The sequence below is a fragment of the Hypanus sabinus genome, chromosome 10, assembly GCF_030144855.1.
Source record: "Hypanus sabinus isolate sHypSab1 chromosome 10, sHypSab1.hap1, whole genome shotgun sequence".
In the NCBI taxonomy this organism is placed as follows: Eukaryota; Metazoa; Chordata; class Chondrichthyes; order Myliobatiformes; family Dasyatidae; genus Hypanus; species Hypanus sabinus.
The window spans coordinates 49,231,531-49,255,671 of NC_082715.1; the positions used below are offsets into that span (position 1 = coordinate 49,231,531).

At 40.4% G+C, this 24,141-nt stretch overlaps 1 protein-coding gene and 1 pseudogene across 2 annotated transcripts in view; both read right to left on the reverse strand.

The window, feature by feature from the left end:
• Positions 1 to 24,141, reverse strand: part of atad2b (ATPase family AAA domain containing 2B) — a 208,399-nt gene that overhangs the window by 126,689 nt on the left and 57,569 nt on the right. The gene's annotated exons all lie outside the window — the stretch shown is intronic.
• Positions 19,682 to 22,569, reverse strand: LOC132400286 (sin3 histone deacetylase corepressor complex component SDS3-like; annotated as a pseudogene).

The following is a 24,141-nucleotide window of genomic DNA, read 5'->3' on the forward strand; positions in this document are numbered from 1 at the left end:
TCCAGCTCCCCCGTAATAAAAAAACACATATAAGAGAAGGAAAAAAATTAATATCACTACTCCTGATTAATATTTAAATTTTTACCTTCATCCCCTTCTATCGTATAGTTAAAATATATTTATATATTTATATTATTATATATTCTTCTACCCTTATATATCCATCAAATCCATTCCCAGTCTGTCTTCATCTTTAATCCATCTCATTTCCATAAATTCTTTATTGTGTCTAGCGAATATTTGGAAGTTCTTGTGCAAACTCCTCTGCTTTCCTATAATCAGTAAAAAATCTTCTTTCTTCAACATCCAAAAAAATTACCAGCGTTGCTGGGTAGCATAACATAAATTTATAACCCTTTTCCCATAAGATTTTTTTCACTGGGTTAAATTCCTTCCTCCTCTTCAAAAGGTTATAACTTATATTAGGATAGAAAAAAACTCTTTTCCCTTCTATCATCAATGGCTCATTTCTCTTTCTGGCACCTTGAGCAGCTGCCTTCAGAATCCTTTCTTTATCTTGATATCTTAAGCATTTTATCACGATTGATCCTGGATTTTGATCTTGTTGGGGTTTTGGTCTTAAAGCTCTATGGGCCCTTTCGATTTCAATTAAGTGACCTCCTTCTTCCATTTCCAAAGTCTCTGGGATCCATTTTTGAAAGAATTGTATTGGATCTTCTCCTTCTATACCTTCTTTAAGACCAACAATCTTAATATTATTTTATCCGCGAAAATTTTCAAGCACATCCACTTTTTTCAGCAACTGTTTTCTTTCTGATGTCCAGGCAAGGATATTATATTCCATTTGTGTCTCCCGTTATTTGTTCCAGCTTTTTAACTTTCTTATCCGTTTTCTCCTATTTTTTCACAACTTTATCAAGCGTAATCTTTATTGCTTTTAATTCATACATTATTTGTATCAAAGCTTCTCTTATGTCTTCAGAAGGTCCTCTCTTTTTGATTTCTTCCAGTTCCTCTTCTTCCTCATCTGTGTTGTCCAGAGACTCCGCTTCTACTTCCGGTTCACTTTCACTTTCAATTGCAGCTGGAACTTGTAGTTTGGTTTGCATCTGTTTGTGCATACCCTTTTCTTCACGCATGTGCAGTTCCTGCTGCTTTTTTTGGAGACTGTTGATATTGTCGCAGTTTCCTGTTCTTCACTGCCAGTGGCTAAATGCATTTCACCGAGAAGAGGTCCAACCTGAGCACGGGGCTCCATCATAATGGTCGGGCCTTGTTCTTTTCCAACTCAGGCTATCTTCAAAGTAGTAGGTCTCTTCTGTTTCTGTTTAGGAGGCATATCTAAAAATGATCCTGAGTTGCTTAAAAGTAGTTTTTAGAAAGTATTTACTAACTTTTCTTCACTTAAACACTATTTTACTAGGTTTTTACGGGAGAGCTAGATTCCCACATCTCGATCCTACGTCATCATGTGACGTCCCCATCTCCCCTGCTCTCAATGGAAAAAGCCTATCAACGTCAACACTATCTATCCCCCACATAATTTTAACTACTTCTATCAAGTCCCCCTTCAACCTTCTACGCTCCAAAAAATAAAGACCTAACTAGTTCAATCTTTCCCTGTAACTTAGGTGCTCAAACCCAGGTAACATTCTAGTAAATGTCCTCTGTACTCTCTCTATTTTGTTGACATCTTTCCTGTAATTCGGTGACCAGAACTGCACACAATACTCCCTACCAATGCCCTGTACAATTTTAACATTACATCCCAACTCCTATACTCAATGCTCTGATTTGTAAAGGCCAGCATACCAAAAGCTTTCTTCACCACCCTATCCACATGAGATTCCACCTTCAGGGAACTATACACCATTATTCCTAGATCACTCTGTTCTACTGCATTCTTCAATGCCCTACCATTTACCATGTATGTCTTATTTTGATTATTCCTACCAAAATGTAGAACATCATACTTATCAGCATTAAACTCCATCTGCCATCTTTCAGCCCACTCTTCTAATTGGCCTAAATCTCTCTGCAAGCTTAGAAAATCTACTTCATTATCCATAACGCCACCTATCTTAGTATCATCTGCATACTTACTAATCCAATTTACCACCCCATCAACCAGATCATTAATGTATATGACAAACAAATTGGACCCAGTACAGATCCCTGAGGCACACCACTAGTCACTGGCCTCCAACCTGACAAACAGTTAGCCACCACTACTCTCTGGCATCTCCCATCCAACCACTGTTGAATCCATTTTACTACTTCAATATTAACATAAAGATTGAACCTTCCTAACTAACCTTCCATGCGGAACCTTGTCAAAGGCCTTAATGAAGTCCATATAGACAACATCCACTGCTTTACCCTTGTCAACTTTCCTAGTAATTTCTTCAAAAAAATCAATAAGATTTGTCAAACATGACCTTCCACGCACAAATCCATGTTGACTGTTCCTAATCAGACTCTGTTTATCCAGATCATTATATATACCACCTCTAAGAATATTTTCCATTAATTTACCCACCACTGACGTCAAACTGACAGGCCTATAATTGCTAGGTTTACTCTTAGAACCCTTTTTAAACAATGGAACCACATGAGCAATACGTCAATCCTCTGGCACCATCCTCATTTCTAATGACATTTGAAATATTTCTGTCAGAGCCCCTGATATTTCTACACTAACTTCTCTTAGGACCCGGAGATTTATCCACTTTTACATTCCTTAAAAGCACCAGTATTTCCTCTTCTTTAATCATCATAGTTTCCTACTTCCCTACTTGTTTCCCTTACCTTACACAATTCAATATCCTTCTCCTTAGTGAATACCGAAGAAAAGAAATTGTTCAAAATCTCCCCCATGTCTTTTGGCTCCACACATAGCTGATTCTCTAAGCGAACAATTTTATCCCTCACTGTCCTTTTGCTATTAATATAGCTGTAGAAACCCTTTGGATTTACCTTCACCTTGCTTGCCAAAGCAACTTCGTATCTTCTTTCAGCTTTTCTAATTTCTTTCTTAAGATTCTTTTTACATTCTTTATATTCCTCGAGCACCTCATTTACTCCATGCTGCCTATATTTATTGTAGATGTCTCTTTTTTTCCGAACCAAGTTTCCAATATCCCTTGAAAACCATGGCTCCCTCAAACTTTTAACCTTTCCTTTCAACCTAACAGAAACATGAAGATACTGTACCCTCAAAACTTCACCTTTAAATGACCTCCATTTCTCTATTACAGCCTTCCCATAAAGCAAATTATCCCAATCCAACCCTTTTAAATCCTTTCGCATCTCCTCAAAGTTAGCCTTTCTCCAATCAAAAATCTCAACCCTGGGTCCAGTCCTATCCTTCTCCATAATTATATTGAAACTAATGGCATTGTGATCACTGGACCCGAAGTGCTCCCCAACACATACCTCCATCACCTGACCTATCTCATTCCCTAACAGGAGATCCAACACTGCCCCTTCTCTAGTCGGTACCTCTATGTTTTGCTGCAAAAAACTATCCTGCGCACATGTTACAAACTCCAAACCATCCAGCCCTTTTACAGAATGGGCTTCCCAGTCTACGTGTGGAAAATTAAAATCTCCCACAATCACAACCTTGTGCTTACTGCAAATATCTGCTATCTCCTTACAAATTTGCTCCTCCAATTCTCGCTCCCCATTAGGTGGTCTATAATACATCTCTATAAGTGTTACTACACCTTTCCCATTCCTCAACTCCACCCAAATAGCCTCCCTAGATGAGCTATCTAATCTATCCTGCCAGAGCACCGCTGTAGTATTTTCTCTGACAAGCAATGCAACACCTCCCCCTCTTGTCCCTCTGATTCTATCATACCCGAAGCAACAAAATCCAGGAATATTTAGTTGCCAATCACACCTCCAATAACTCTCAAAAATTTCTAGTTTTTATTGTGAAGAGCACTCTAACTGGCTGCATCGCCGTCTGGTATGGGGGGTGGGGGGGCTACTGCACAAGATCAAAGTAAACAAAGTAAACTACACACATACATATATACATAAAATTGCATGTAAGTTTTTGAACCCTTTGCAATTACCTGGTTTTCTTCATTAGTTACTCATAAAATGTGGTCTGATCTTCATCTAAGTCACAATAATAGGCAAACACAATAGTCAGATGTTCCAATCAATGAGATGAAATCGGAAGCATAGGTGCCCTGCTGTATAAAAAAGACAGACAGGTAACTGACAAGTCTGCTCTTCTCAAGAAAAATCTGTTTATGTGCACCATGCCTCAATCAAAACAAATTTCAGAGGACCTTAGAAGAATTGTAGAGATGCGTGAAGTTGAAAAAGGCTACAAAAGCTTTTCTAAAGACCTGCATGTTCATCAGTCCACAGTAAGAGAAATTGTCTACAAATGGAGGAAATTTAGTACTGTCACTACTCTCTCTAGGAGTGGGTGTCCTGCAAAGATCACAGCAACAGCAACATGTGCAATGCTGAAGGAAGTGAAGAAGAACCCAAGGGTAACAACAAAAGCCCTACAGGAATCCCTAGAACTTGTTAAAACCTCTAATCATGTGCGCACTGTAAGAAAAACACTGAACAGGGATCATGGTCATGGAAGAACACCACAGAGGAAATCACTGCTCTCGAAAAAAAATTGCTGCATGTCTCAATTTGCAGAAGACCACCTGGATGATCCACAACACTTCTGGGACAATGTTCTGTGGACAGATGAGACAAAAGTTGAACTTTATAGCAGAAATGCACACCACTATGTTTCAGGGAAAAAGGGCACTGCACACCAATACCAAAACCTTATCCCAACTGGGAAGCATGGTGGAAGGAGCATCATGGTTTGGCCTCAGGGCCTGGACAGCTAGCAATCATTGAGGGAACAATTAATATAAAATTGTGTCAAGACATTTTACAAGAGAATGTCCGGGTAGCAGTCCATCACCTGAAGGTTAATAGAAGGTGGATGATGTAACAATTTAATGATCCAAAAGGCAAGAGTAAATCAACAACAGAATGGTTTCAAAAGAAGAAAATTCATGTTTTGGAATGGCCAAGTCAGAATCCAGACCTTAACTCAACTGAAATGTTGTGGAATGACCTGAAGAGGGTTACTCATACAAGGTATTCCAAAAATAGTGGTGAACTGAAATGGTTTTTTTTAGAGGCATGGTCTAAAATTCCTCCTTGCTGTTCTGCATGTCTGATCAGCAGCTACAGGAGGTTCTACCAGTTATTAAATACAAGGGTTCACATTTTTTCCAGCCTGGACTGTGAATGATTAGACAATGTGTTCAATGAACAAATGAAAAGTACAATTGTTGGTGTTATTAGTTTAGGCAAATGTGTTTGTCTTTTACTGTGATTTAGATGAAGATTAAACCATGTATTATGAGTAGTTAATACAGAAAACCAATTAACTGCAAAGGGTTCACAAACTTTCTTGCAACTAGACATTTAGTCTAATTCATGCAACACACACAAAATGCTGGTGGAACGCAGCAGGCCAGGCAGCATCTACAGGGAGAAGCACTGTCAACATTTCGGACCGAGACCTTTCATCAGGACTAACTGAAAGGAAAGATAGTAAGAAATTTGAAAGTAGGAGGGGGACGGAGAAATGCGAAATGATAGAAGACTGGAGTGGGTGGGGTAAAGCTGAGAGCTGGAAAGGTGATTGGCAAAAGGGATACAGAGTTGGAGAAGGGAAAGGATTCATGGGACAGTAGGCCTAGGGAGAAAGAAAGAGGGAGGGGAGCACCAGAGGGAGATGGAGAACAGGCAGAGTGATGGGCAGAGAGAAAAAAAAACTAAATATATCAAGGATGGGGTAAGAAGGGGAGGAGGGGCATTAACAGAAGTTAGAGAAGTCAATGTTCTTGCCATCAGGCTGGAGGCTACCCAGACGGTAGATTTCCTCGTGTTTACTGTAATTCAAGTTGTTTTTCCTATTATTACCATAAGACCACAATAGATAGGAGCAGAATTAGGCCATTTGGCCCATCAAGTATGGTCTGCCATTTAATCATGGCTTAGCTTTACCATTAGCAAGTCAAATTCCTTGGAGAAAAAGAAACTGTGAAGTGATATGATAAGGGTATATATATTTATGAAAAGCAGAGAGAGGATAGACAGACAGACAGACATACTTTATTGATCCCGAGGGAAATTGGGTTTTGTTACAGTCGCACCAACCAAGAATAGTGTAGAATTATAGCAATATAAAACCATAAATAATTAAGTAATAAGTAAATTATGCCAAGTGGAAATTAGTACAGGACCAGCTTCTTGGCTCAAGCTGTCTGACATTCTGAGGGAGGAGTTGTAAAGTTTGATGACCACAGGCAGGAATGACTTCCCACGACACTCAGTGTTGCATCTCAGTGGAAAGAGTCTCTGGCTGAATGTAAATCCTATGCCTAACCAGTACATTATGGAGTGGATGGGAGACATTGTCCAAGATGGCATGCAACTTGGACAGCATCCTCTTTTCAGACACCACCGTCAGAGAGCCCAGTTCCACCCCCACAACATCACTGGCCTTATGAGTTTGTTGATTCTGTTGGTGTCTGCTACCCTCAGCCTGCTGCCCCAGCACACAACAGCAAACATGATAGCACTGGCCACCACAGACTCGTAGAACATCCTCAGCATAGGTAACCAGTATCCTTTTTTTCCCAAGCTAGGACATCTAAAACTAGAGAGGCACAAATTTAAGGTTAAAAGAAGTAAGTTTAAAGTGATCAAAGGGGTAAAGTTTTGCACACAAAAAGTAGTTAGTATGTGGAATGAGTTGCCGGAAGAGGTGGTAGAGGTAGGAATAGAAACAATATTTAAGGAGCATCTCAACAGATACTGGATTCAGTATAGAGGGAAATGGAATTAATCCAAGCAAATAGTATTAGTATAGACAGGCATGATGGTCTGAGTTTTTCTAGTATTTGCTGTTTTTGTTTCAGTTTCTGATATCTTTTGATTTTCATTTACTGACCAGTGTCATTCTTTACCCAAAGACCATCTTTCACGATATCAAACACACCATATTTTCATGTCATTAATGTTTACTAATCAAACCTAATACTCTCATATCCAAATAGTTAATATACACTTAGTGGCCACTTTATTAGGCACAGGACTGCAATCCTGTATGATCTTTTGCTGCTGTAGCCCATCCACTTCAAGGTTTGATGTGTCATGCATTGAGATCCTCCTAGAGCAGGGGTCGGCAACGTTTACCACTGAAAGAGCCAATATGGACCCATTTCCCACAGAAAACACTGGGAGCCACAAAATGAAATAACACTGCATACAACGGGTTTTTTTTGCCTTTATGCTATGTATAAACAAACTATAATGTGTTGCATTTATGAAATTGATGAACTCCTGCAGAGAAAACGAAATTACATTTCTGCATGCAACAAAAACATTTTGAACTCCGAAAAAAAAGACGTTGGGTTGAAGGTTACTCCGTAGGTAGCCTACCTTGGATCGAAGAATTAAAAGAATGCGCGCACTGGCGGGTGTCAGGCATTGGCAGTTGTGATGTATATTAATAGTGATAAAAAAACACGTTGTAGCGGTGTAGCGCTACACGCAGCGCTAAAATAAAGACTGCAGTCAAAGGTAACTTTATTCGAACTAAACAGCCTTGCTTTAAAGCCTCTCTCAACCCGTCCCCATGGGCGCGGATGCTCCAAAAGACACGTACTCACAAACACCCATAGGCTATCTCCCTTAGCCGGAACGGTGGCTAATTGTGAGCCGGTTCGGATGTGCCAGGAAACGGTGTCTCCGCAAAGTTTTCAGATTGTACAAGATCACCATAATCTTCAAATTTCGAATTACATTTCAAAAGCTAACAAACCACGGGGAGCCACATCACAGAGATCAAAGAGCCGCATGTGGCTCCGGAGCCGCAGGTTGCCGACCTCTGTCCTAGAGGGTGGTGAATCTGTGGAATTTTCTGTGCAATGAGGCAGCGAAGGCTACCTCAATAAATATATTTAAGAAAAGGTTGGATAGATTTTTGTATAGTAGGAGAATTAAGGATTTTGGGGAAAAGGCAGGAAGGTGGAGATGAGTCCATGGCCAGATCAGTCACAATCTTACTGAATGGCAGAGTAGGTTCAACAGGCCAGATGGCCTATTCCTGCTCCGATTTCTTATGTTCTAATGTATGTTCTTCTGCACACCAATGTTGCAACATATAGTTATTTCAGTTACTGTCACCTTCCTGTCAGTTTGAACCAGTCTAGCTGTTCTCTACTGACTTCTCATAACAAGGCGTTTTTGTGAACACAACTGACACGCACTGGATTATTTTTATTTTTTGTATTATTCCCTGTAAGCTCTAGAGACCACTATATGTGAAATTGCCAGAGCAATTTCTAAAATACTCAAACCACCCCATATGGCACTGACAATAATTCCATATTCAAGTCATCTTAGGTCATATATTTTCCCCATTCTGACGTTTGGTCTAAACAACAAGTGAGCCTTTTGACCATGCCTGCATGCTCTTATGCATTAAATTGCTGCCACGTTTGGCTGATTAGATATCTGCATTCTTCTTCGGCTGTCCATCGATTTCAATGTTGACTGTGCTGAGACTTTAGTCTCTGCAGGCACGTTTATGGGCCACAAGACCAGCATTGGATTAGCACTGTCTCCCACACTGGTTGCATTTGTGATTTGACTGGTCTAGCACCGAATATCTGCGTTCATGACCTGTTTCATATTTCTTCTGCCTTTTCTTCTCGATAGCTGGGATTGACTTCTTGACAATGCAGCGCCAACTTCTACGGTCCAAAGCATCTTTCTCCCAGGTGTTGACATTCATGTCAGTGTTCTTCATATGGCGCTTGAGCACATCTTTGTAACGCAGCTTCTGACCACCATGCTTCCTCTTTCCTTCATGTAGCTCGCCATAGAAAACAGCTTTGGTTAAATAATCATCACTCATTCTTGTAACATGATCAGTACAACACAGCTGAGAAGCTGTGATGAGCGATTCTATGCTGATTGTCCCAGCATGTTTGAGCACCTCCACATTTGGTACCCCCTCTTGCCACTTGATGTGTAATATTTGGCAATAAATGCCTGAGTTGTGTATTGGTCAATTTCTTGATGTGCTTCCAATACAATGTCATTGTTTCAGCTGAATAAAGCAGAGATGGTAAAATAGCTGTGTTATACACTTTGACCTTGTTTGCCATTTTAATGTCCTGGCAAGACCAAAGTCGCTTCTGCAAAGCACCAAAGACTTTTGTAGCTGATTGAATTCTCCTCTCAACTTCCAGATCTGATGAGTTGGTGTTGATCACAGTGCTTCCTATGTATGTGAAAGAGTCGGAACATTTCAGCACTACCCCATTAACTGATATGACTGGTGGTTAGGTCTCACTGGGACGACAGAGAGGAGGAGGCTGACAAATAAGTTCTGTTTTGGAGACATTGATCCTTAGGCCAAAAAGAGTGGCAGCAAATGAGAAGCGGTCTACAATTTCTTGAATCACATTAACATCAGTAGCAACCAGGGCTGAGTCGTCTGCATACAGAAGCATCTGTATTCTTCTTCTGTATATCTGCATTAATGAGCAGGTGTACAAGTGTACCCAATACTGGCTACTGAGTGTACACAACAGTAAAAATCCCTGAAGGAAAACTTGTACAATACCATGTCAATGACATGTTATCACAAAGAAACCTTCCACAATCACTATCTGCCTCCAATTATTAAACCATTTTTTAGATCCAATCAGACATAACCTTTTGGACTAGTTTCCATAGTAGGACATTATCTCAGCCTTTCTGATATCAGTGCAGACCATACTAATTGCAATGCCCCAAGTAATGTATTTTGTTATTCAAAAAATTCAAAGAAATTTGCCAGACATGATAGCTCCATAACAAACCCATGATGATATCTTTAATTAATCCCTGCCTTTCCAAGTACTCCTCAACTTTTTCTAATAACACTCCTATCATAAATGTTAGACTCTCTGGTCTGCAATTAATGTCTTATCGTTAGACCCCTTCTTTAATCAAAGTACCGTATTTGTTACCTTCCAGCCATCTGGCACTTCAGTCCATTAAGTAAGTTCCGCCATTCTGCATCGGCATTACAGCATGGCTAATTTATTAGCTCTCTCAACCCCATTCTCCTACTGTTTCTCCATAATCTTTAACACCGTTAGTAACCAAGAACTTATTTTAAATATATTTTAAATTTTAAATATACCTCAATGACTTGGCCTCCACAGCTGTCTCTGGCAATGAACTCCAGAGCTGATTTAACCCTATGGCTAAAGAAATTTCTCCTGTGTTCTAAATGGATTTCCCTCTATTCTGAGTCTGTACCCTGTGGTCTTAGACTCCCCCACTAGGCAACATGCTACTCTATCTAGGCCATTCAATATTCAATAGGTTCCAATGATATCAACTTCTCATACTCCTAGGCTCCAGTGAGAACAGGCCCAGAGGTAACACATTAACCTTTCATTCCCGGAATCATTCATGAATCTTCTCTAGACCTTCTACAATGCAAGCTGCCAGCACGTCCTTTCTTAGATTAGGGGCCTAAAACTGCTCACAATACTCCAAGTGCAATCTGACCAATGCCTTACAAAACCTCAGTATGACATCCTCTCAGTTCTCTCGAAAGGAATGCTAACATTGCATTTGACTTCCTTACTAATGTCTCAACCTGCAAGTTAACCTTCAGGGAATCTTGCATAAGGACTCCCAAGTCCCTTTGTACCTCTGATTTCTGAATTTTCTCCCCATTCAGAAAATAGTCTATGCCTTTACTCATTCTATCACCAACTTTATGACCATAAATAGCTAACAATGATTTTAAGGCCATCGAGACATCTAATTACCCCGCTCCTAAAAATGTTCTAGAATTTAACTACCCACCTCCCTGCATTTTCTAGATGCAAAATCCTTCTTTATAAGGAATAATTTCTTTTAAATCAAGATTAGTTCCATTTGTCACATATATATCAAAACATAAAAGCATACCGTGAAATGTGTAATTTTCATCAACAGCCAACAGTCTGAGGAGATGCTGGGTACAGCCCACCAATGTCATCAAGCTGCTGGTGCCAAAATAGCATGTCCATAACTTACTAACCCCAACTGTATGTCTTTGTAACGTGGGAGGAAACCAGAGTACCTGGAGTAAAACTCACAATCATGGGGAGAGCATACAAACTCCTTACAGACAGCAGCGAGAATTGAACCTCAATCACTGATTGCTGGTGCTGTAAAGCATTGCAGTAATTGCTAAACTACTGTGCTACCTAAAGGAATAAGTATTAATTTTAAGACCTCACTCATGTCCTCTTTAGTCCCTAATGGTCCCTATTACTTTCCTGCGTACCAGCTTGACCTTGGTACGTTTATAAAATGGTTTAAGCTTATCTGCCAGTGGTATTTCATACTCTATTTGCCCTTCTAAATTCTTCTTTAAATATGCCCCATACTTAATGCACTCCTCAAGGGCCTCCACTGCTTTCATTTTTCTCTCTCTGCCATTTGTTTCTTTATTTTCCTTCTTGTAGCCCTCAATATTCTTTGCCATCCAGGATTCCTTAACGTATTCTCTGTACCTTCACAGGAACACATTGATCCTGAATTTTCATTATTTAACTTCTGAATTGCTTGCAAGTACTATCTGCATTTACTGTAGCTACTTCCAGTCTACCCTTCCTAGGTGCTGATTTCAGATATTGCTTATTCGTTCATTTTTGTGCTGTGTCATTTGACGAGGGCGATCATGGGTTTTTCCATGACTATGGCTATTCTTGGCAAATTTTTCTTCAGAAATGGTTTGCCGTTGTTGTCTTCTTGCAGTGTCTTTACAGTCAGGTGAGCCCAGCCATGATATGCACCAGCTGCTCATATGACCATCCACCACCTGCTCCCATGGCTCCATGTGACCCTAAAGGGGGGATTAAGCTGATGCTACACCTTGCACAAGGGTCTCCAGCAGGCTATCAGAGGAAAGGAGCACCTTACACCTCCTTTGGTAGGGACGCATCTCCAACCCACCATCCTCCGATATCGTAAACAGTCAATTAAGGTTAGTTTTCAGGGCAACCTTGATGCTTTACATAACTATCTTGAAACTTAAAAGAGTTATGGTCACCATCACCAAAATGCATTCCCAATGACGTCTCAACCACTTTTTCAGCTACATTCCCATGATTAAGTCCGGTACTTACCTTTCTCTAGATAGAACACCTGCAAACTGACTCAAAAGTTCAAAGTGCATTTGTTATCGAAGTATATATACCACATACAACCTTGAGATTCGTCACCTCATAGGCAGCCACAAAACAAAGAAACCTAACAGAACCAATTTTTTAAAAAAATCAAAGAGCAATGTACAGAAAAAGTAAATCAAACAAACAAATAAACAGCATTCAGAACTGAGGTTCACAAAAATGAGTCCACATACATAAAAGTCTGCACCAAATTCAGGAGCCCATTAGTTGCAGGCCATACCCTCAGTTCAGCACAAAGATGAGTAAACCTCGTGGAACAGTGAGTGAGCTGAACCAGCCGGTTCCTCACCTCCAGCCCTGACAACGTGACCTTTTCAATCTAGCCCAGCGTTTAAATTATCCAAACCTCAGGTCATTCCTCACTCTCGGACTCAGACCCTGCCACTTTGATACTCTCTCGGGCCTACTGGCTCGATGCAGCCCAGCACTTAAAATCGATCAAACCTCTGGTTTTTCCTCACTCTCAGGCCATGCCCCGCCACCTCAACTCTGCTTCGGCTTGGTTCTGCTGCATCGAATCGCCTCCAAGTTGCCAAACAACTGCTCATTCCCCACTCTCATGCCTGGGCCAAGCTTCTTTGATTCAGCCCATACTCGCCATGCCGCAGCTATCCTGCGACTTTGCCACAGAAATGTCAAGTCATGCAGGCAGTTCAAAAGTTACAGACTTTTGACTGCAGTGATCACTTACCAGAGAAGGTGTGATTAATAGTTTCGTTTGTTCAGTTTACCGTTGGCAAGTAGTCACTGAGCTTCACCAACACCATCTTAAACTGGACAAAAAACTCTTCTGGGTACATTTTAAAAATCTCACTCCTCCTTTGCCTTTCATACCAAAGCAATCCCAGTAAAACTGGAGAAGCTGAAATCTCCTGCTATGAAAACCCCAATATTCTTATATGTCTTTTTACATTTGTTGTCATTTGAACTCCCTACTTTTGATTCCTAAACACAACTCATATGGCCTTATCTGGAAAGCCTTGTAGAACACCTTCCCTAATTAGCACAGTAATCAGTTCCTTAGTCAATATTGCAAAAGGTCTACATTTGCCAGATCTTTTATTAAGATAATATAATTGCTTTCACTCAATTCAAAGCTTTAATTTCCAAATCTGTTATCCCTTTCCGAAGCAATAATTAAAATATACAACTACTTTTACTTTCACAATATCTAAAATGGCTTCAGCACTTAAAAGGCCTTAAAATAGTTTCAAAACCCCAATTACAACAGATTCTATAATACTGATAGAATAAAATATATAGGTATCTAAAATGAAATTAAAAACTTCTGGGAAGAAGAAAAAAAGTTACTGAAACAAAATTTTCCTAACATCCAATAATATTATAAATAATAGAATGAATATCTGGAATGCAGTGTTATGCGTTTCACCGAGACACGGTTATATGAGCAAATCCCGGAATCCAATGCTACTGTGAGTAGGTTTACAACGATACAAGCAGACAGAGTTAATCTATAGTGCAGTAAGTGGAAGGGAGGTGAGCTTGCTGTGCTTGTGAACAACAGATGGTGTAATTCTGGTCACATTTCTGTAAAAGAATGACATCGAACTGCTTGCTGTGAGCTTGTGTCTGTTTTATCTACCACATGAGTTCAGCCACACCATATTGTTCATTGTCTATATTCTGCCTTCCCAATGCAGTCCCGATGCTGCACGTGACATCATAAAACATTCTCATCACAAGACTCCAGACTCATCACCCCAATGCGTTTATTGCAGTATCAGGAGACCAGCCGTGTTTCTGTCTCAACAACCCTACCCATCTCCAGTTTGTAAAGTGTATTTCAAGAGAAAATAAAACACTGGATCTCTTGTACGCAAATGTTAAAGTTGCATTCAGCTAAACAGCTTGTCCCCCACTTGAAAGATCAGATCACAACCTGGTTCACCTCATGCCGTCGTACAAGCCCAAAGTACAGCAACAGCTAGCTACCATTAAGATAGTAAAGAAATGGTCTCCAGAGGGCTGAAGGGCTGCTTTGAGGCTACTGACCGGATTGTGCTTTGTGAACCATATGGGCATCACTGGCTGCATTGACTTCTGTGTAGGCACTGTAATACCATCAGGGACTGTTCACTGCTTCCCTAACAACAAACCATGGGTCATCAATGATCTGAAGACTCCTCTCAACCACAAAAGGGGAGCCTTCAGATAAAAGACCGAGAAGAACTGAAACATGTGAGAGGGAGCTAAAAGAGAAGATCAATGTGATTAAAGAGGAATACAGGAGAGACCTGGAGAACAAGCTTGGGCAGGGTAACACATGGGAGGTATGGAGGAGCATGAAGAACATTACTGGCTTCAATCAGCCTAGCTGTAGAGCCTTGGAATGCAGCCATGAATGGGCTAATGAGTTAAACCAATTCTTCAAAAGGTTTGACAATTGCACTCCTGCTCATACCCCCTCAGCACACCAGTGCAAGTAGATACAGAGGCACCCAATGCTCCCTCAGCACCAACAGCTTCTCTCATCCATCCTCTCCTGTCCAATTCAACACATGGATGAACAACATAGGCTACCACTGTCTACATCCCTTCCTCGTCCTACACCTACATCCACATACCAACTGCTATTGTCCCAATCTTCACTTCTCCCAGCCCCCATCTTCCATCTACTTCCCAATTATCATGCACTCACCTTCACCACTGAGCAGTTGAGAAGGGCTCTGGGGAAACTCAGACACAGCAAAGCATTGAGACCGGATGCTGTGAACCCAAGGTCCTGAAGGAGTGTGCTGAGCTATAGTGTGGAGTTCTCCAGCGCATTTTCAATCTGAGTCTGAGTCTGAGTCTCAGCCTAGAAAACATCATGCATGGTCCCAGCACCAAAAAGGGCCAAGCTAAAGTCTTGAATGACTACTGTCCAGTAGCCCCAACATCACACATTATGAAGACCCTGGTCCTGGCTCAACTCTGACTCCTGATCAGATCAGCCCTTGATCCCCTGTAGTTTTCCTACCAGGAGCACATTGGAGTTGATGATGCTGTCATCTAGCCTACTCCCATTTGGTAAACAGGGCAGCACTGTGAGGATTATGTTTTTTGATTTCTCAAGTGCCTTCAATACCATATAGCCGTTATTGCTGGGGGAAACTTCCACTGTATTCTGGATAATGGACTACCTAACTGGCAGATCACAGTATGTGTAGCGTTTTTTTGTGTATTATATATTAGTTTCCTTAATTTCTTGGAGAAAATAATTCAAAAGGTAAGGAGCTATGCTTCAGTCATATAGGAAAATAACAAGCCCACTTTTAGAGTACTAAGTACACTATTGGCTTCTTTCCTTAAAAGAATGTTAATGTGTTGGAAAGCGGTCAGAGAAAATTTACAAAACTGATACCTGGAGTGGCAAGAGTGTCTAATAAAGAAAGTCTGATCGAGCTAAGTGTGAATCCTTTGGCGCTTGATAACAGAGACAAGATTGAAACATACAGGATCCTGAAGAGTCTTGATAGAGTGGATGTGGGAAAGATGTTTTCTCTTGTGGGAGAATCTGAAACTAGAGGGTGCTATTGAAATGTCACGCATTTAATTCAGATTATTTTTAGGACAGAGTTAGATAGATTCTCAATAAAAAAGGGAAAGAACGTTATTCAGGATAAGCAGAATCACAGCTTACGGTTCAAAGATCAAAGTAAAATTATCAAAGTCCTTATATGCCACCATGTGCAACCCTGAGATTTATTTTCTTGGGAACAATCACAGTAAATACAAGGAACACAATAGAATCAATGAAAACCCACATCCAATAGTTCAGACAACCAATGACTGAAAAAACAAACTAGCAAGTTGGGAAGGAGGTAGATAGGTAGGTAGGTAGATAACACATGAGATGAAGACTCCTTGAAAGTGAGTCCTTAGGTTGTGGGAACAGTTCAGTGATGGGGTGAGTGAAGTTGAGAGAAGTTATCCCCTTTGGTTCAAGAGCCTAATGGTTTCAGGGTAATAACTACTCCTGAATGTGGTGGTGTAGGTCCTGAGGCTCCTGACCTTCTTCCTGATGGTAGCAGCAAGAAGAAAGCACAGTCTGGGTGGTGCAGGTCTCTGATGATAGAGCGGCTTTCCTGTGACAGCACACCATGTAGATGTGCTGAATGGTGGGGAGGACTTTACCTGTGATAGAGTGGGCTGTATACATTACATTTTGTAGGCTTTTCCATACAAGGGCATTGGTGTTTCCATACCAGGACTCAATGCAACCAGTCAATATGCTCTCCACCACGTCTATATTAGCTTAGCAAAGTTTTAGATGTCGTGCCAAATCTTTGCAAACTGTGCAGTTGCTTCCATGTTTGCTTTGTAATGGCATTTACATGCTGGAACCAGGACAGATACTCTGAAATGATAACACCAAGGAATTTAAAGTTACTGGCCCTCTCCACCTTTGATCCCCAGATAAGCACTGGCTCATGGACCTCCAGTTTCCTCCTCCTGAAGTCAATAATCATGTCCTTGGGCTTGCTAACACGAAGTGAAAGGTTTCTGTTTTGGCACTACTCAGCCAATCTCCTTCTCATGTGCTGATTCATCACCGCCTTTGATTTAGCCAACAATAATGGTGCCATCAGCAATCTCAAATACGGCATGGTTAGCCAGTCCTAAGTATCAAGCGAGAAAAGCAGGGGTGTAAGCACCCAACCTTATGGTGAACCAGTGCAGAGGGCGATTGTGGAGATGTTGTTGCCAATCCGAAATGACTGGGGTCTGCAAGTGAGGAAATGAGGATCCAATTGCACGAGGAAGTATTGAGGCCTAGAACTTGAAGCTTATTGATTAGTTTTAAGGGGATGTATTGAATGCCAAGCTATAGTCAACGAAGAACATCCCAATGTTTGCAGCTTTGCTGTCCAGCTGTTCCAGAATTGAACGAAGAATCAATGAAATGGGATCAGCTGTTGACCTGTTGCGACAGTAGGCAGATTGGAATGGACCAAGTCTCTTTTCAGGCTAGAATCATCACCAGCCGCTCAGGCACTTCTTCACAGTGGATGTAAGTACTATTGGACAACAGTCATTGAGGCAGGTTACCACGCTCTTCTCAGCCAGATCAACCAAGAAGTTATCAAATGGCAGAGCAGATTTGAGTGTCATAAAGGCCTATTCATGCTTCTACTTTGCATATTCCTATGGTCCACAGAACTAGTTCAATTAATTAAAATATTAACTAAAAAACAGATAATCACAATCTTGTATAGAGTGCAGGGTGTAAAGGCTACTAATCCCAGTAGTATTATGTAAAGATTAAACATTGCTCCATGCAAATGGAAAAGTCACAAACACGAGAAAATCTGCAGATGCTGGAAATGCAAGCAACACGCATAAGATGCTGCAGTTCAGCTGCCTGGTCTGCTAAGTTCCTCTAGCATTTTGTGTGTGTTAAATGGAAAAGTTGGTCTAATTTTAAGGATGATATGAGGAAGAGGAGTTCCATTTCCTGTATTGGACAGGAGGAAACCTTCAATGACTTAGTTTGTACTTGAACTAGTCTGGGCATGAAGAGCTAGTATACTTTTAAAATGTCATAAAAGAGATGGGATGCAAGACAGAACCGCTAGAAATTAACAAATCACAGGTGAGATTTTGGAAGAAATGCAGGTGACTTAAAAGGTCAAAGTCTAGATAAAGTAACGCCTATAGGAGAGAATTAAAGAAACAAACCTGAACTATTGACAGAACGATGTACACAGTGTTCAGAAAGGAATAGAAGAATTTCAGACAATTTGTAAAAAAGATCTTGTCTTGTGTTTGCTTACAGACATGGATTCTGAAACATGAAAATTAGGAAGAGGGCTAGCAACTAACTACTGTCATGTACAACACATGAATAGAAATAAGACCATTACTTAAAGATAATAGCACAGATTTTAAAAAAGGCAACTAGCAATCATAACTGAATAGATTGCTTGAGCTAAGCACAAACATATTAATTTGTTAGAGAAATAGTGAACAGTGAAAGACAATAGTAGAAAACTTTTAAATCAAGACTAGATACACTCAAAGCAGCATCCTACACAAAAAAAAACATATAAGGCTAAGAGTTGTCTGGAAAACAGCTCTAATAGTTTTAGATTTATTTGACATCAAGTATTCGAAAAGCCTGATCTAATATACATCCATAAGTTAAAGATGCATGGAGTTGGGAGTAATGCATCTCAATGAATAGAGGATTGGTTAACCAGTATAAGGCAGAGAGTTGGGGTTAATGGGTGTTTCTATAGTTGGCAATCAGTGATGCCTCAGAGGTCGGTGCTAGGCTAACAACTGTTCACAATATACAATAACCATCTGGAAATGTATCTAAGCCTGCTGCTGATTCTGCAGAGAATCCAAAAGTCCACTGAGAAATATACTTAGGTTAAATGAGTGGTATGCATCTAGGAGATGGAGTACAATGTTGGTAAACGTGAGGTCATCCACTTTGGAAGGAAAAATAGAAGACCATAAATTATTTAAATTGTGAAAGACTGCATCATGTTACTGTGCAGATGCACTTGGGAGTGCTAGTGCATGAATCACAGGTTTGGTTTGCAGGTGCAACAGATTATCAAGAAGGTAAATGGAACAAAGGCCTTCATTGCTGAAGAGGTTGAACGTAAGATCAGGGAGGTAATTGCTACAAATGTACAGAGTACTGGAGAGGCAGTACCTGGAGTACTACATGCAGTTGTGGTCTCTTTCTTGAGAAAGGATATTTTGGCTTTCAAGGTGGTGCAGAGGTGGCTCACCATATTGATTCAGCAATGAGGGGCTAGTCTATAAGAGATTGAATTAGAGACTATACCTGCTAGAAATCAAAAGGATAAGAGGATCTCATAGAAACATATAAAATTATGAAAGGGATAGTTAAGATAGAGGCAGAACAGCTATTTCCACTGGTAGGTAAGACTAGGGCTGAGGGAGATGGCCACAAGTTTCAGGGGAGTAGGTATGAGGAGGTATCGATATGAGGAGGAACTGCTTTTTCCAGAATTGTCAAATATACTTAAGGCACAGTTAGACGGTTTTTTACATAATAGAGCAATTTATGGGTGTTGTGTATGTGGTCTCCTCCCCTTTTATTTTAATAGTGTATTAACTTTTTTTTACTGGAGCACTATGCTAAACAAGTATGTTTACAACATGCAAACACCTACCATTTGTTTACTTAGTAACTTAATATGAAATTATAACAAAGTAACATAATATCAAATATAACAAGCCTTTTTTTAAAACTTTTGGTCCAAGACCCATTTATATCTCAAGTCTCGGGGGGGGGGAGGGGGCTTCTCTGCCTCTCGGGATAACGTCTGTCAATAAACTTGTTTGTTTTAATACAGATTTCCATATAAAAGTCTTGTAAAGTTTACCTCTGAGCATAGGGAATTAAGGAGATGTGCGCCTCCAACTTGCTAAGAGTTCTAGGCAGCAGATCGCCTCCATTTAATGAAGACTCCTCTGTGCAGCTGTCCTAGATATATATGCATCTTTGTGCTATCACTTGTCTTCCTTATTCATATCTCATTTGATCCAACTGAGCTGTTACAAAGTCAATCTTCATATTCTCCTTAGATTCCAAATAGGTAGCCTGACCTTTATGATACCATCTCTTAACATAATATAACTTTCCATCTTCTATTCATGCTTCGTATCTTTGTGCTGGTGATCCAGCAGGAGTGCTGGGAAGATGCACAGGAGAAGACGGAGATGCTGGTCTTTTTCAGAGATTTAAGCTTATTGAAAGTTCGCAGATCTTCCATCATCTGTTCATCTGTTAACAAGAAATTTAACTGCACAGGTGCAGGTTTTTGTCTTTTGTCTGTAATTGGAACAGGGTCATTAGGTTTCCTCCTTGCTTTCCTAGTCATTATTGGCTTTACCTCCATGAAATCTCCCATGAGTTCCATTGTTAGCCTCTCATTCTTAATCATTTTTTTCTTTTCTTCTAAATCAATCTGTTTATCTTCAAATTCCTTCACTGCTGCTTTCTTCTCTTCAATATAATTCCTTTCCACTTATTCTGTCTCCAGTTGCAGAAAAAGCTCTGCATTTCGTATTCTTTCCTTGTACTGTTGATCTAGTTCAGGGGTCAGCAACCTTTACCACTGAAAGAGCCATATGGACCCGTTTCCCACAGAAAAGAAAACACTGGGAGCCACAAAACCCGTTTGACATTTAAAATGAAATAACACTGCATACAATGTTTTTTTTGCCTTTATACTATGTGTAAACAAACTATAATGTGTTGCATTTATGAAATTGATGAATTCCTGCAGAGAAAACGAAATTACATTTCTGCATGCAACAAAAACATTTTGAACTCCGAAAAAAAGACGTTGGGTTGAAGGTTACTCCATAGTTAGCCTACCTTGGATCAAAAAATTAAAAGAAATCGCGCACTGGCGGGTGTCAGGCATTGGCAGTGGTGACGTATATTAATAGCGCTAAAAAAAAACGTTGTAGCGGTGTGCTACACACAGCGCTAAAATAACAACACGGAGTCGGTAAACTGCAGTCAAAGATAACTTTATTCGAACTAAACAGCCTTGCTTTAAAGCCTCCCTTAACCCGCCCCCCCCCCCCCATGGGCGCAGATTCTCCAAAAGACACGTACTCACAAACCCCCGTAGGCTATCTCCCTTAGCCAGAATGGTGGCTAATTGTGAGCCAGTTCGGATGTGCCAGGAAATGGGGTCGCCACAATGTTTTATTTAGATTGTACAAGATCACCATAATCTTCAAATTTCGAATTACATTTCAAAAACTAACAAACTAACATAAAATATATTTTAATTAAATACTCATCATTTATTTTCCAAAGCCACGGGGAGCCGCAGCACACGCATGCGGCTCCGGAGCCGTGGGTTGCTAGTTTCTTCATCCTTTTCTGATACACCTGCAAAGTGCCTTCCTGTAACTACTGCAGCTGTCTTTTGAAAGATGTCAATTTCTCCTGGTACATCTGCTCTTTTACTTCCAGGTAGTCTTCATCATCCTGCTTATTGGCAATATCTGTCTCCCTTACATCCTCTGTATCTTCATCCGAGTCGCTGCCACGGATATAGCGTTCGTCCTCATCGTCGATGCTGTCTAGTTCCTCCTCGTCATCGTAATAGTCAATAATGGGTGAGAGGAGAGCTGCAGACATCTTCCCCGCTGAGCTGCCTTACTTGTTGACACATCTACTGCCTTTATGGTGTGCCAATCCAACTGGATTTTCCTGAGCCATTCACATCCCAGCAAAGGTGGTCCTCCATTTTTCAGTACACAGAGGTTCAGCTGCTGTGTTTTGTCTCCATAGGTCACAGTCACCTTAATTTTACCTTTGGGACACACTTTCTGTCCTGTGTAAGTCTTCAGCTGTAGTTCAGTTCATTTCAGAGGTGAGAAAAAAGTTGTTTGTAGTCGGGTACAGAGATCGCTGTTAAAGCTGAGCCTGTGTCCAACTCCATTTTCAGTCTCACACCTGCCACTTGTGGACTGATGCTTATTACTCTTTGATCATCTGTCTCTTTCACGCTGTGAAGTTGCAGACAATTCACTTTCGTCTAAGTCGTTTTCATCAGAACGGCTTTCTTCCATTTTGTGTACATTATTGTGTTTTCCTTTCTGGAGTTTCTTGTTTCTCTGTATTTTGTCCTTTTTCTGCTGTTTACTAGCTTTGCATACTCTGCCAGTGTGGCCCTGTTTGCCACATTTTCTGCACTCTTTGTCTTTAAATCATCAGTCATCAGGATCATGTGACATGTTCCCACAACGGTAACATTTCTTTCCTTCATTTCTGTTCAGTAACATTTTATTCGTAGTATATTCCAAAGATTTTTGTTGTATCTCCTAAGCACCCCGTGCTGCTGTTTTCCATTGATATTGCAATGTTCAGCGCCTTCTCGAATGTAAGGTCTGTTTCACCCAGGAGCTTCTTCTGTGTAGTTTCACAGTGCATGTCACACACTAACCCTCAGCCCCTGGGGTTCAGCGCCAGCTGTGGTCTCGCCTGGACGTGCTGCAGCTTCGACTGTGTCTCTTGGTCTCCTGAAGTTCTCAACCCTGGCTGTGCTCCCACTTCCTTTCAGACTCGCAGCCTCACTCTGCCTCCTTCTCCCGCTCCTTGGCTCATTCCTTACGCTCTTCCTCTGAGTGTCGTTATCAATTAAAACACGGCATTCCAATACGATATAGGTTCATTAACCTCATCGGCAATTTGTTGTGTATGTGGCCTGGTTACACAACAATGCTATTAATAAAAACGCTGGAGACGGGAGCTAAGTTTCATGGTTCTTTCCTGGCAGAATCCGAACTCGACACACACATACAGATCAGTACGCACCTAACAGCACATTCAACGACGTGTTACTAAAACATAAAGTAGTCCCTTATTATACTGTAGGCTATAAGGTACAATGGGTAATGGGGTAAAGACAGGTAGGTGGAGATGAGTCCATAGGCAATCAGATACAATCTTATTAAATGGCAGTGTAGGCTCAAAAGACAAGGTGACTTATTCCTGCTCTTGTTTCTTATGTTTTCAACTTGTGTTGAGCTATTTCACATTTATCTATTTAAAAATAGAGCAGAGAATAGGCCCTTCCAATCCTTCGAGCTGTGCTACCAGCAACATCTGATTTAACCCTAGCCTAATTACAAAACAATAACCTACTAATCAGTAGGTCTTTGGACAGTGGGAGGAAACTGGAGCACTCCTGAGCTTCAAACTCCAATGCCTCAAACTGTAATTGCATCATGCTACTATGGTGCCTAGAGTTGGGATTAATTGATGTTATTTGATTGGACATAAAAACTGAAGTAACACAATATTTAATCACAAGTAATATAATTTCAAGAGACTTACACAAGTTTCTTTTCATAAATTAAAAGTTTATTGCTTATGCTTATAGAGGATGTTCCAAAGGTTTTCTTAAGAAATTGTTTAGTTTATGAGATTACAGAACCTAACATTTCTCCACACCTCCTTTATCTTGCAGCACTTTGCAAATTATTATTTCATGAAAACAAATCAATATATAGCTAAACAACAGCACTTTCATAATGCCTAAACATCCTTCAAATATCCTAGAGTTCACTTACAATGCAGATATTTGCTGCTGCTGATCGAGAAGAAATACTGTGATAATTTTGCTCATAATAGTTCCTCATAAAAGCATCAAGGAAAATAATCACGTAAAGAAGTATCAAGACCAAAGAGGGTCAAGTCTAGGCTGGAGTCTTAAGATGACATCTGCTACTAACAAAGAATAACCAGCCCAGGTGTTATATCTACCAGTGGAAAGGTCCCAGAAAGAGGGAGGAAAATGCAAAGTAAGCTCCCACTATGAAGCTTATCCCAACACTTCAATGGAAAGCAATTTTCCCTTCAACCTTGTTCTGTAATGCAGATGAGATGGTGTGATAACCTCAGGTGACCACTAAAATTAGTTTAAGCCTATGCAGTAAACTTTGACAAAGTTAACTGAAGTTCAGAACCAAGTCTTATATTGTCTTTAAAATTATAATTACACAAACAATTTTATCAAGAACTAGTTAACTTGCAATACCAGGAACCAACTTCAAAGCTGTCTAGTTCCAGTGCACACTAGAGACAGAAATGTTAACACTCATCAGGATCATGCAAATGAAAAAAATAGGCAATTCACTTTTATATTCTGTGATCACAGTGTAATGTGAATGGCACAATGACGCAGCAAGTAGAGCTGCTGAATCACAGTTCTGGAGACCAGAGTTCAATCCCAACCATGAGTGCTGTCCGAGTGGAGTTTGCACTGCATGGGCTTCCTTCCTCAGCTGGTAAACTTTTGTTTCTTGATATTACTTATGTGTGTGAGTTTTATGTCCTGTGCTGTACAACCTGATCCAAAGGAATGTT